Source organism: Penaeus monodon, chromosome 7, assembly GCF_015228065.2.
Source record: "Penaeus monodon isolate SGIC_2016 chromosome 7, NSTDA_Pmon_1, whole genome shotgun sequence".
NCBI lineage: Eukaryota > Metazoa > Arthropoda > Malacostraca > Decapoda > Penaeidae > Penaeus > Penaeus monodon.
Window position 1 is genome coordinate 7,617,324 of NC_051392.1, and position 12,422 is coordinate 7,629,745.

General features: G+C 38.7%; 1 protein-coding gene across 1 annotated transcript in view; it reads right to left on the reverse strand.

The window, feature by feature from the left end:
* LOC119575033 overlaps positions 1-11,596 on the reverse strand; it is a 35,738-nt gene extending 24,142 nt beyond the window's left edge. Inside the window, exon 1 of the mRNA XM_037922362.1 lies at positions 10,440-11,596. The gene's annotated coding sequence lies outside the window, so the exon portion shown is untranslated. The remainder of the gene's footprint in view (positions 1-10,439) is intronic.
* Positions 11,597-12,422: the final 826 nt, after the last annotated feature.

Sequence of the window (12,422 nt, forward strand, 5' to 3'; positions counted from 1 at the left end):
GGAGGTACCAAAAAGAGAGAGGAAACGAGAAGGATTAAGAAAAGGAAAAAACACGTAAGCACTAAAGAAGAAGAAGAAGAAGAAGAAGAAGAAGAAGAAGAAAGAAGAAGAAGAAGAAGAAGATAAAGAAGAAGAAGAAGAAGAAGAAGAAGAAGAAGAAGGAGACGAAGAAGAAGAAGAAAAAGAAGAAAAGAAGAAGAAGGAGGGAAGGGGAAAAGATGTAGGGAAGGGGGGGGGGAGAGAACAGGAAGCTAAAGCAATCTAAAGCAAAGAAAATGTCGTCGAGATCAAGAAGGTCACCTAAGATAAACACAAAGAGTAAGTGAGTGTTATTTTTCGCCCCTCGCGTGTGTGAATTCCAAGACGCGCGTCAGGTGTTACGTAAGATAAGCTACACGAGAAACCTCATTACAGGTCAAGAAAAAAAAAGAAAGAAAACAAAAATGTTAAGCAAGTACAGTGGGACACCAAAACAAGTACAGTGGGACACCAAAACAAGTACAGTGGGACATCAAAACAAGTACAGTGGGACATCAAAACAAGTACAGTGGGACACCAAAACAAGTACAGTGGGACACCAAAACAAGTACAGTGGGACATCAAAACAAGTACAGTGGGACACCAAAACAAGTACAGTGGGACACCAAAACAAGTACAGTGGGACATCAAAACAAGTACAGTGGTACATCAAAACAAGTACAGTGTGACACTAGCCAATCCTGTAAGAGTTAATGGGTTTATAACAACAGCCTTAACACACGGTCCACATTTGACATAGATCTTTATTGTACTCTCATGAAGCGCGATCACGTGATCTGATGAAAGGACATCCTTTTTAACAGCTTCTATGACTGACATCAAGCTAAGGTCATCGTTCTTTCGCTTCAGGGCGCTTGCAACACAAAATCTAAAAAGATGCCATGAAGTCTCCACGAAGTTTCTCAAAACTGTACCCTGCCTTAACGAGATCCCGGGGCCCTCGAGACAACTCTAATAAACGATTCTTACATTTTTACATATATCTTGTGTCTTCCATTGACCCGTCTCATCTCCCTTCCTCTTTGTTCTCTCTCTCTCTCTCTCTCTTTCTTTCTTTCTCTGTCTAGCTCTATTTCTATATATATCTATCTATCTTTCTCTCTCTCTCTCTCCCTCTCTCTCTCTCTCTCTCTCTCCCTCTCTCTCCTTCCCTCTCTCTCTCTCCTTCCCTCTCTCTCTCTCTCCTTCCCCCCCCCCTCTCTTTCTCTCTCTCTCTCTCTCTCCCTCCCCCTCTCTCTCTCTCTCTCTCGCATCTTCTCCATTTCGCATCCCTGTCTTTTCTGCTCGGGTCACTTGACCTTTTAATTCTCTTCCTCGCTGTGTTTCCTCGTCTTTATTGCTCGTCTTTATCTTCATCTCCGCCTTATTTCGCACGTTCTTCGAATTCGTCTTTTATTCTTGGTCTGTCTCATTCCTCTTCTTTACTTTATTCTTTCCTCTTCTTGTTCGTGGAATTGCCCCCCTCCCTCCTCTTGCATACCACCCCCACCGTCCCTATATTCAAAGCCCAACATTGTCCTTCTTTCGTAGAATTGGCAAAACCTCGAACACAAAACCTCTTGTGGCAGATACTGGGCCCCCGCCTGGGTTTCATAAATATAATGGATATCCTGCATTTTTTCCAATACCTATATATATATATATATATATATATATATATATATATATATATATATATATATATATATATATATACACACACACATATATATATATGCGTGTGTGTGTGTGTGTGTGTGTGTGTGTGTGTGTGTGTGTGTGTGTGTGTGTGTGTGTGTGTGTGTGTGTGTGTGTGTGTGACCAAGAACTGCAGAGGTGCAATTCCAGAATCCAGATATATTTCTACATACAACGCAATAAAAGTGAAATGCAACTAATAATAATTATAAGAACTAAGGCGCTGGTAGATGGTTTGTCTATTTATAAGTGTTTACGAGTGTTTTTAAAACTTAGAATGGAAACAGACGACACTCCATTTAAATCCTTCTTCGCGGACTTTTAATTCAGTCTTTGTCTCTTTTTTCCTATTCATTCATCACATCCTTTCATTCTATGCATCGCCTCATATTCATATTTATGTCTATATTCCTTTATTTTCTTAATGCAGATTCTCTCTATTCTTTGTACCTTTCCCATCTACGCCCAGTTTTCATTTCTTTCCAACTCGTTAACATCTATTATGTCTTTTTACCTCTACGCTCTTATTCTTCTCTCCTCTTTTATCACTTCGGTCTGTTCCCTCTATTCTATATTTCTTTTTCACAGTTATGCTCTTATATTTCTTTCCACTTCTTTATTACGCATCCCCTCTATCTTCTGTCCTTCTTACATCTTCGCCCTTATATTCATTTCCTCTTCTTGACTACATGTTCCCTTTATTTTCTCTTTCTTCATATCTACGCTCTTTCCTTTCTTTACTCAATTCCCTCTACTTCCTATTCTTTATCCATCTCCGTCCATATTCCTTTCCCTTTTTGCGTATTCCTATTTTCTCTTTTCTCACGTCTACGCCCATATTCTTTTCCTCTCCTTTACTACGTATGTCTATTCACTTTATTCTCTATTCCTTTTCAATTTACGCTCTTATTCCCTTTTTCCTTTCTTCCATCGCATCTTTCTCCCATATATAAAATCACAGAGAACGAAAAGATGGATAAGAGCGATATAATCAGATAAAAAACACACACGAAATTCACAGACAAGGAAAGCTCTAAATGACACGATTTCCGATCGACTTCGAAATAGGTAACACGCCGTCCGAGAGTTGGTGCGAATATAGTTACAAGATCTATAGTGAAATGCCTGTCCTCCCTCCCTGTTAACCTATCGAGACAGGAACTCAAACCTGTCAGTGTGTTCCTTGTTTATGCCACTTATTCCGTAACTTTGGAGTGTGTTGCAAGTGTGGCAGCATCCGCGTTTGAGTCCCCGAGTTCCGAGATTTAACCAGACTTTAGCACACTCCAGCGAGGTGTGGTTTGTAACTTGTTCGGAACGTGTTGAAAACAGATGGTGATTTCTCTCTGTCTCTCTCTGTATCTGTCTGTCTGTCTGTCTGTCTGTCTCTCTCTCTCTCTCTCTCTCTTCTTTTCTTTTTTTTACGGATATGTATATCAGATGTGAGGACAGGATTATCAAACAGTGTGTGTGTGTGTGTGTGTGTGTGTGTGTGTGTGTGTGTGTGTGTGTGTGTGTGTGTGTGTGTGTGTGTGTGTGTGTGTGTGTGTGCGTGTGTGTGTGCGTGTTTTCTTTTCCTTTTTCCTTTTATTTTCGACATATATGCAAATCAGACAGAAAGACGAGATTACCGAAAAGGGGAAAGACGTAATTGCGAAACGGATAGTGCAAAGAGCATAAGAGATAAACAAGAAAAAGAGAGAAGGGGGAGGACGAGAGAGAGTCAGACTGGAGGAGACAAGTAACCACTTTCCTGAATTTGGTAAAGTTTCGAAGTGGGTAAAGTTGTTACAAAGATTTCTAGACCAAGTGTATGGCCATGGGAGGAAGAGCGGGTGTATACGTGGTTTTTATTGAATTTCCGTATATGAAAGTCTGTGTGTGTGTGTGTGTGTGTGTGTGTGTGTGTGTGTGTGTGTGTGTGTGTGTGTGTGTGTGTGTGTGTGTGTGTGTGTTTGTGTGTGTGTGTGTGTGTGTGTGTGTGTGTATGAGGCTCTATACACATGGCCCCGATTTTGCTCAAATAAATTACCCTTTAAGATCACTGCAAGAACAAGTATCTTATTTTTAAAAATTCGATAATTGTTGTTTAAGACTTTTGATTCTCTGTTACTTCACCTTTTATTTTAGATTATTGCCAGTTACATTTATCCATTTATTGTACTCTTTATACAAGTTACCCATTTACAATTATTCACAAATATTCACACACACACACACACACACACACACACACACACACACACACACACACACACACACACACACACACACACACACACACACACACACACACACACACACACACACACACGTATACATGCATGCACACACATATATAATCAATCTCGCTGAGCAGCAGTGACTATTCTTATCTCCATGTTCTGCCACTAAGTAAAAAGAATAGTCACGCTGAAGATATAAACAAAGTAGACTCATTTTTTTTTCTGTTCGCAATGCCATCTAACGAGGAGGGATGGTATTACTTTTTAACGAGTTGCACCGAACTTCTGCAAGTTAAAAATCTGGGAGACCAAAATTATCAGTTGCTTTTAACTGAAAACCACTGCTACCGTATAAACACACACACACACACACACATACACACACACACACACACACACACACACACACACACACACACACATATATATATATATATATATATATATATATATTAGGGAGCTAGTTGCACAACCAGATAAATCTATGGATATGTAGACACGTAGATAAATAGAGGTATAGGTATATAGCTATAGATATACAAGATAGATAAATCGATAGATGTATAGACATAGATATAGATAGAGATAGATATAGATATCTATAATACATATATATGCACATATATGTATATATGTATATAGAAAAAGTGATAGATATAAAGATATATATGAGATCATTCAAGCTTTATCCGAATGGGTTTCCTGCACTAACAAAACGTCTCTCTAAAAGTTAAACATCATCCTGCCTTAACTACTGGATGAAAAAATGCAATATGTTTTTATATACAGATGCAACATCACGCTGGATATTTCCTGCATGTTCGTAAAAAAAAAAAAAAAAATATCTGAAACTTTTAAATATCTTCTGTGTCTATTTAGCAAAAGTTGTCATGATTTGTTATAGAGGAAACATTGTTCCTGTAGAAAGGGTTGATAACTGTTTGTTTATATTTTTTCCAAACTGTGAGGTGTGTGTATGAGGGAGGGAGGGAGGTGGAGGTGGAGGGGGAGGATGAGCGTGTGTGTGTAGGGGGGGGGGGGCGAGATTGTGTGTGATTGTGTGTGTGTGTGTGTGTGTGTGTGTGTGTGTGTGTGTGTGTGTGTGTGTGTGTGTACGTGTGTGTATGTGCGTGTGTGTGTGTGTGTGTGTGTGTGCGTGGATAAACGAATAAATAAATAAACAAATAAAAATACATACATAGGTACACATCAGAGCACACACACACACACAAACACACACACACACACACACACACACGCACGCACACACACACACACACACACACACACACACACACACACACATACACACACACACACGCATATATAAATATTATATATACACACACATTTCAAATAACAATATTTACTCTATACCTATAACAATAACACACCAGTTGTACTTCACGCGCAGATTGGCCAAACAAACGCAGAACACAAAAGCGATGAGAGCGTTTTTGAAGTCTAATATCTACATGTGAAATTATGTGTTAAATTGATAGCTTGCCATAAACCCAGTATACAGGCTGGGCTAGCGCGGACCCTTGTATATGGAAAAACAGCAGTGATTCTGTATTTCAATTGGGGAGTTTGTTATAATGGCCTTTGATAAACGAAGCTAATTTTGACTTTAGGAAATCCTATCACCATTCTCGTAGATTTATTTCTTATTTCTTGTAGATAGATTACATTATATAAATACTTACACAACTACATTCACGTACACACATGCGCACATTCTTGCCCGCACACGCACACGCACACACAAACTCCCAAACCCACACATACATAAATCAGACAATTAATTGTGTGTATGTGTGTGAATATCTATGTACATATATATATAAATATATATATATATATATATATATATATATATATATATATATATATGAATTTATATATTTATATATGTATATGTGTACACACACACACACACACACACACACACACACACACACCACACGCACACAACACACACACACGCACGCACGCACGCACACACACACACACACACACACACACACACACACACACACACACACACACACACACACACACACACACACACACACACACACACACACACACACACACACACACACAAACACATAAACACAGAAACATGTATGTACATCTACATATATATATATATATATATATATATATATATATATATATATATATATATATATATATATATATATATATGAATGTATGTATGTATGTATACATACGTACATATACATATATATACATATACATATATATACATATATATATATGTATATACACATTTGCACATACATATATATGTATAAAGATGTTTGTGTGTGTGTGTGTGAGTGTGTGTGTGTGTGTGTGTGTGTGTGTGTGTGTGTGTGTAAAGGTGTGTGTATGATATATATGTGTGTGTGTGTGTGTGTGTGTGTGTATGTGTGTGTGTGTGTGTGTTTATATATATATATATATATATATATATATATATATATATATATATATATATATATATATATATATGCGTGTGTGTATAGAGGTATATATATACATATACATATATATATATATATATATATATATATATATATATATATATATATATATATATATATATATATATATGTATATATACGCATATGTATGTATGTGCGTAAAAATTATATTTGCCAAGTTAACCGCTAACGTCAGGTATCATTGTGTATCATTGTTGTCAATAAAATTTAGTTTAGTTATTTTTTGCATCATAATCACATACAATAACGCTAACGATCATAATAAAAATACAATGAACTTCAAACCAGTAATTAAAATGACTGTATAAGAATATAAGTGGCAAATTGGAAGATAATTATAATATTGTTTAAGAAAACAATGACAGCAATAATAATAATAATAATAATAATAATAATAATAACGCTAATAACAATAATGATAATAATAATAATAATAACAATGACAACAGCAGAACGAAAAATAAAATAAAATAAAATAAAACAACAATAATAACAGTAACAGTGATAATTACGGAACTGATAATAATAAGTGATAGTTATTATGATTATCAGACAGACAGACAGACCAACAGACAGACAGACAGAGAGCGAAAGAGCATGTATTTAATTTACTTAATTACAAATCACAGATCTAACCACGCTATGCAATCACCAATACGATCTGGCAAGGAAACCATAGTAACTACACAAATATATTTACTTTTTAACCGTGTTGCACTAAAATTACTGAATTGCAATCGACCTACGATGCTGTCTCCCTGGCGTATGTGGTCTGTTTATATATATTTTTTACATACGATAAGTCCTTGTTATCATTGCTTTTATTATGATTATCATTTTTGGTGTGAATATTTCTGTATCTATTCTGTATTTTTCTTCTTATAACATTTAACAGCTAGAAGTAACTTTGATGATAATAATACGGTTATTACTACACTGTAAATTGTAATCAGTTTATCGCATTTCAAGATTTATTCCTACCAACACCAGTATTAACGTTTTATACACACACACACACACACACACACACACACACACACACACACACACATATATATATATATATATATATATATATATATATATATATATATATATATTTATTTTTTTTTTTTTTTTTTTTTTTTTTTTTTCTTTTTTTTTTTTCTTTCTTTTTTTTCTTTTCTTTTTTTCACTAATCACCAAAGACAAATAAACTCGCACATCATTATCTAAAACAGTGAAATTATTATCCTACAGTAATTTCTAATTCCTATCCGTAATAGTTATTTCTAACGCTTAGAGATAACAATAATTATGTGTAATTAGGCAAGAAGAGTAAATTTACGTATATTTTAGGGAATCATCTTTTTTAAACAGGACCTGTTGGTATAAGATCCATCGATGTTCGTCCTCTTTATGGGGATATTCCGCTTTGAACAATTTTCTGTCTCTTTTCTTGCTTGCTCTCTCTCTCTCTCTTCTCTCTGTCTCTCATTGTCTCTCAAACACGTACATTATTTTTCTTTACATCGCTCTCTCTCTCTCTTTCAAACACACATTATCCTTCTTTTCTTTTCTTCTCTCTCTAACACACATTAACTTTCTTTTTTCTCTTTCTCTCTCTGTCTCTCTTCCCTTCTTTCTTCTTCGATATTCGCACTATCTCTATTTCGCATCCACCGCTCTCCATCTCCTTAGCCACTCGTCTCTCGTGACTATTTTTGTCTTTTCCTTTGTTCTGTGATTCACTCATTCTGTCCCTTCGTCCCTCCTCTTCTTCAATCTCCTCTTGTTCTATCTTCAATCTCCTTTTGTTGAGTCCTCTTTTTTTCTACTTCCTTCTTCGTGTCGTTCTTCGTCTCATTATTTCCTCTACTTTTTTCACTTTCTTGTTTCTTCTGATTCTCTCTCTCTGGATGTGGTTATGCTTATTCTTTTTTTCTCTTTGATTTTCTTTTCTTTCTCTCTTTTTCCTTCTCTTCCTTTCCATTTCTTTCTTCATCGACTTGGCTATTCTCGGTATTATTTTGTCCTTCTTTTCTTCCCCTTCCCTTCAATTTTCTCTCTTCCTTTTCCTCCTCCTCTTCCCACCTTTCCTCATCCTCCTTCCTCCTCTTCCCACCTCTCCTCTTCCCTCCTCCTCTTCCCATCTCTCATGTTCCTCCTTCCTCCTCTTCCTCTACCTCTCCTCTTCCTCCTTCCTCCTCTTCTCCACCTTTTCTCTCCCTTTCCTTTCTCCCTTATCCCCGCCTCCTCTAATCCAGCGCCCTCCTTTCCCTTCCTCTTCCCTCTCCGTATCCCCCTTCCCTTTCCCTTCCTCTTCCTATCCATCCCCCGTCACTTTCTCCTTCTCTCACCTCTCCCACGCTTTCTCCTCCTCTCTTATCATCTCTTCCTCTTCCTCCCTCAATCCCTTGTTTGGTCATCTCATTTTCATAACTCTCTCTCTCCTCTCACATACCCTCTCCTCCTCTCCCTCTCTCTCGCACTTTCTCCCCCTCTCTCCTGCTTCTCCTTTACCCTCTCCTCCTCTCCCTCTCTCTCGCACTTTCTCCCCCTCTCTCCTGCTTCTCCTTTACCCTCTCCTGCTCTCCCTCTCTCTCGCACTTTCTCCCCCTCTCTCCTGCTTCTCCTGTACCCTCTCCTGCTCTCCCTCTCTCCTCCCCCCTCTCCCTTCCTCCTCCTCGCAACCTAATCTCCTTCTCTAGTTATCTCACTTTCCAGATATTCTCCCTTTCTACCTCTCCTTCTCTCCTCCCCTCCCCACACCCTCTTCTCTCTCTTCTCTCAAACCCTCGCCTCCTCCTCCCTTCCTCCTTCCTTTCCCCCACCCCAACCCCTTCTCTATTTATCACACTTTCTCTTCCTCTCTCCTCTTCTATACCTTCTCCTCCCCTTCCTCTCTCCGTTGTTTTCCCATCTCCCTATACCGTCTTTCTCTTCACTTTCTCCTCCTTTTCGTCCTCCTCCTTCCCCCTCTTCCTTCCTCCTCCTCCCATCCCTCCCTCCGCCTCTAGTTATCTCACTTCCCAGATATTCTCCTTTTCCGCCTCCTGTCAGCTCGGGATCACAACGCTCATCCCTTCTCCTAGCCCTCTTCCCTTCCCTCCCTCCCCCTCCACCCCTTCCCTTCCCCTCCCCCTCCACCCCTTCTCTTTCCCTCCCCCTCCACCCCTTTTCTTCCCCTCCCCTTCCCCCTCCACTCTCCATCTCCTACACCTCCCCCCCCTTTGTGCTCCCCCTCCACCCTCCCCACCCTCTCCTCCTGCTACATATTGCCACTTCACGTCCCTCGCCATTATAGATTCATCGCTTGCGTCTGTTTAATACAGCCGTTTCGATTTTGTGTTTTGGGGATTTGTTTATAATTTTTTATTGTGATGGCATTGATTTTTTTTTTTTAATGAAAAGGTAGGGTGCTTTTTTTTCTCCTCGCTGTTGTTGCTATCGTTTCGAGGTCGTGTTGGGATTTTCGAAAAAGAAGAAAAAAAGAAATGGTTTTCGGGGATCACTTTTTTTAAGGGTTAGTTTTCTTCCCCTATGAAATTTATTTGCGTTCTTATACATCGCTTTCCTATTAACCATTTCTTTCTCAAGTATTATTACGTTTCTATCGATTATTTTCACGGGGTTACTTTTTTTTTTTTTTTTTTGGGGGGGGGGGTGTTTTCTAAAGTAATTAACTTGCAACTTCACTTCACAAGATATCATTTTAAGTAATTTCCCTATGGAATTATTTTCCGTATCAGAATATGGGTTGTCTTATAAGAAGCTAATGGTTTTCCTCCCATTAATTAAATTCTTACCCTTAGTACCAATCACTATTGTTTTCTAGTATCAAAATGTGAGAAAGAAATAGAGAAAATAAAGGTTTCCACTTGTTCCTCTTTCCATCTTTCTCGTAGGTTCCCGATACGAAGGGTTTAAGAGAATAAAAAGAGGAAGATGACGAAGACAAAGATGAAGAAGGTGAAGAGGAAAACATGAATAAACGTTACACTACCTGGTGGTGAGATCATGTTCTGCAGCATTTAAGAGTTAACAATAACTTTCGTTTTGGTCCATTCAACAGCACTTTGGGATGGAGGGGGGGAGGGGGGGGGACACCAGAGAAGTTTGGGCGAATATTGCCTCTTGCAACAAAGACCGAGTTCAAACCTTGTTGCAGAGGCTAACTTTAACTTCCCACTCACTATCACCGAGATCAATATGCAACTCATGCCATTTCGGACACTCGAATGCCAAAAAGAAAAAAAAAGAAAAAAAAAAAACAATTCTCAGTTTAACCCGCGAATGAAAACTTTGTCTTTGGTTTCGACTCGGCAAAGGTGTCGCTCATGACGGCTTGGAGAGAACCATCAAATGCTTCTTATATCGTCCACCTGAGCTCTGCCACGCTCTTTATCATGACTCTCCCTCGCACAGATCTCTCTCTCAAAAGAAAATTAAAAAAGAAGCGCTTGAAACAGGACTAGAGAAAGAGAGCTCTGAAGTGGCACCTCTAAAGTCAAGTCACAACCAACGGGACTCACTGAAGGAGAAGGACGCGCGAGACCGACAAAAATGCACCTCCGTCTCTCGCGACCTCCGCTCGAACACTGACTCGTTCTCATGAGTCGAGCCTTATCTGCGCCGGAGCTGGATTCGAGCTGGGACAAATCTTATCTCTACTTCCTCAAACCATGGATTAACACTTCTGGTTATTTTGTTTTTTATCTGCTTTTTTTCTCTTTCCCCCCCTTTCCTTTTTTCACGGATAATATACGAGGATCATATTGACAGTACTCATTGTATAAACTTCTGGTATAAATAATTTTCCTTTGTATTCACGCACCATTTCTTTCGTGACAAATTTCCTCATTTATTTATTCTTTCCTCTATCTCTTCCCTTTTTTTTCTATATGCATGACTTTTTTTCTCTTTTTTTCCGGTGCATGAGATAACGCCACAGTTGCTGATAACGGGATTATCATTGCTAAATTGAACTTATATTTCATGTTAGGACAGTGATAACACTTTTGAGTGATAGGAAAATAATTTTATATTACCTCCTATTATTATTATAAGAACAGCGATTGTGATCATGAAATAAACAAATCATAATACTACTGATTATAATTGTTGTTGTTGCTACCATTATTGTTGAAAGTTTCCTCTGAAGATAATCACGATACAGTAAAAACAATACTTATGGCTATAATAACGATAATGATAATAAAAAAATGACATTGATGATGGAAACATATAACACATACCATTATGAGTCTTTGATTTCCTCGTCTTCTTCTTCTTCTCTTCGTCATCCACTATCGCCTTCTCCTCTTCTTTCTCCCTATTCTTATTTTTCTCCTGCACCACCCCTCTTCCTCATCATCCCTCTCGTCCTCTTCCTCCTCTTTATTCTCTTCGTCCTCTTTCTCCTTCTCTAATTTCTCCTCCTCCTCTCCCTACTTTATCACCTCCTTCTTATTCTCTATCTCCTCCTCCTCCTCATCCTCTTCTCCTTCCTCCTCCTCCTCCTCCTCCTCCCCGCCTCCCTCTTCCTACTTTTCCTCCTCTTACTCCTCTTCCTCCGTCTCTCTCTCCTCCTCCTTTTCCTCCTCCTTTTCCTCATCCTCCTTTTCTCTCTCTTCTTCCTCTTCCTCCTTCTCTTTCTCCTCCTCCTTTTCCTCATCCCCCTTTTCTCTCTCTTCTTCTTCTTTCTCTCCTCCTCCTCACCCTCCTTTATCACCACCTCCTCCTCACCCTGCTTTATCACCACCACCTCCTCTCCTTCCTTCCTCCTCTCCCCTGTTCGTACGACAGGAATTTCGTTAAAGGTGCGAGTATGTTCGTACATTTTTACCATCTGACACGAAAAGGAAAAAAAAAAAGTGTCCATGAAACCCATTGTCTGTGGAATAGACTGTGAAAAGACGGAAGTGGGAGAAATACGAGAGAGAGAGAGAGAGAGAGAGAGAGAGAGAGAGAGAGAGAGAGAGAGAGA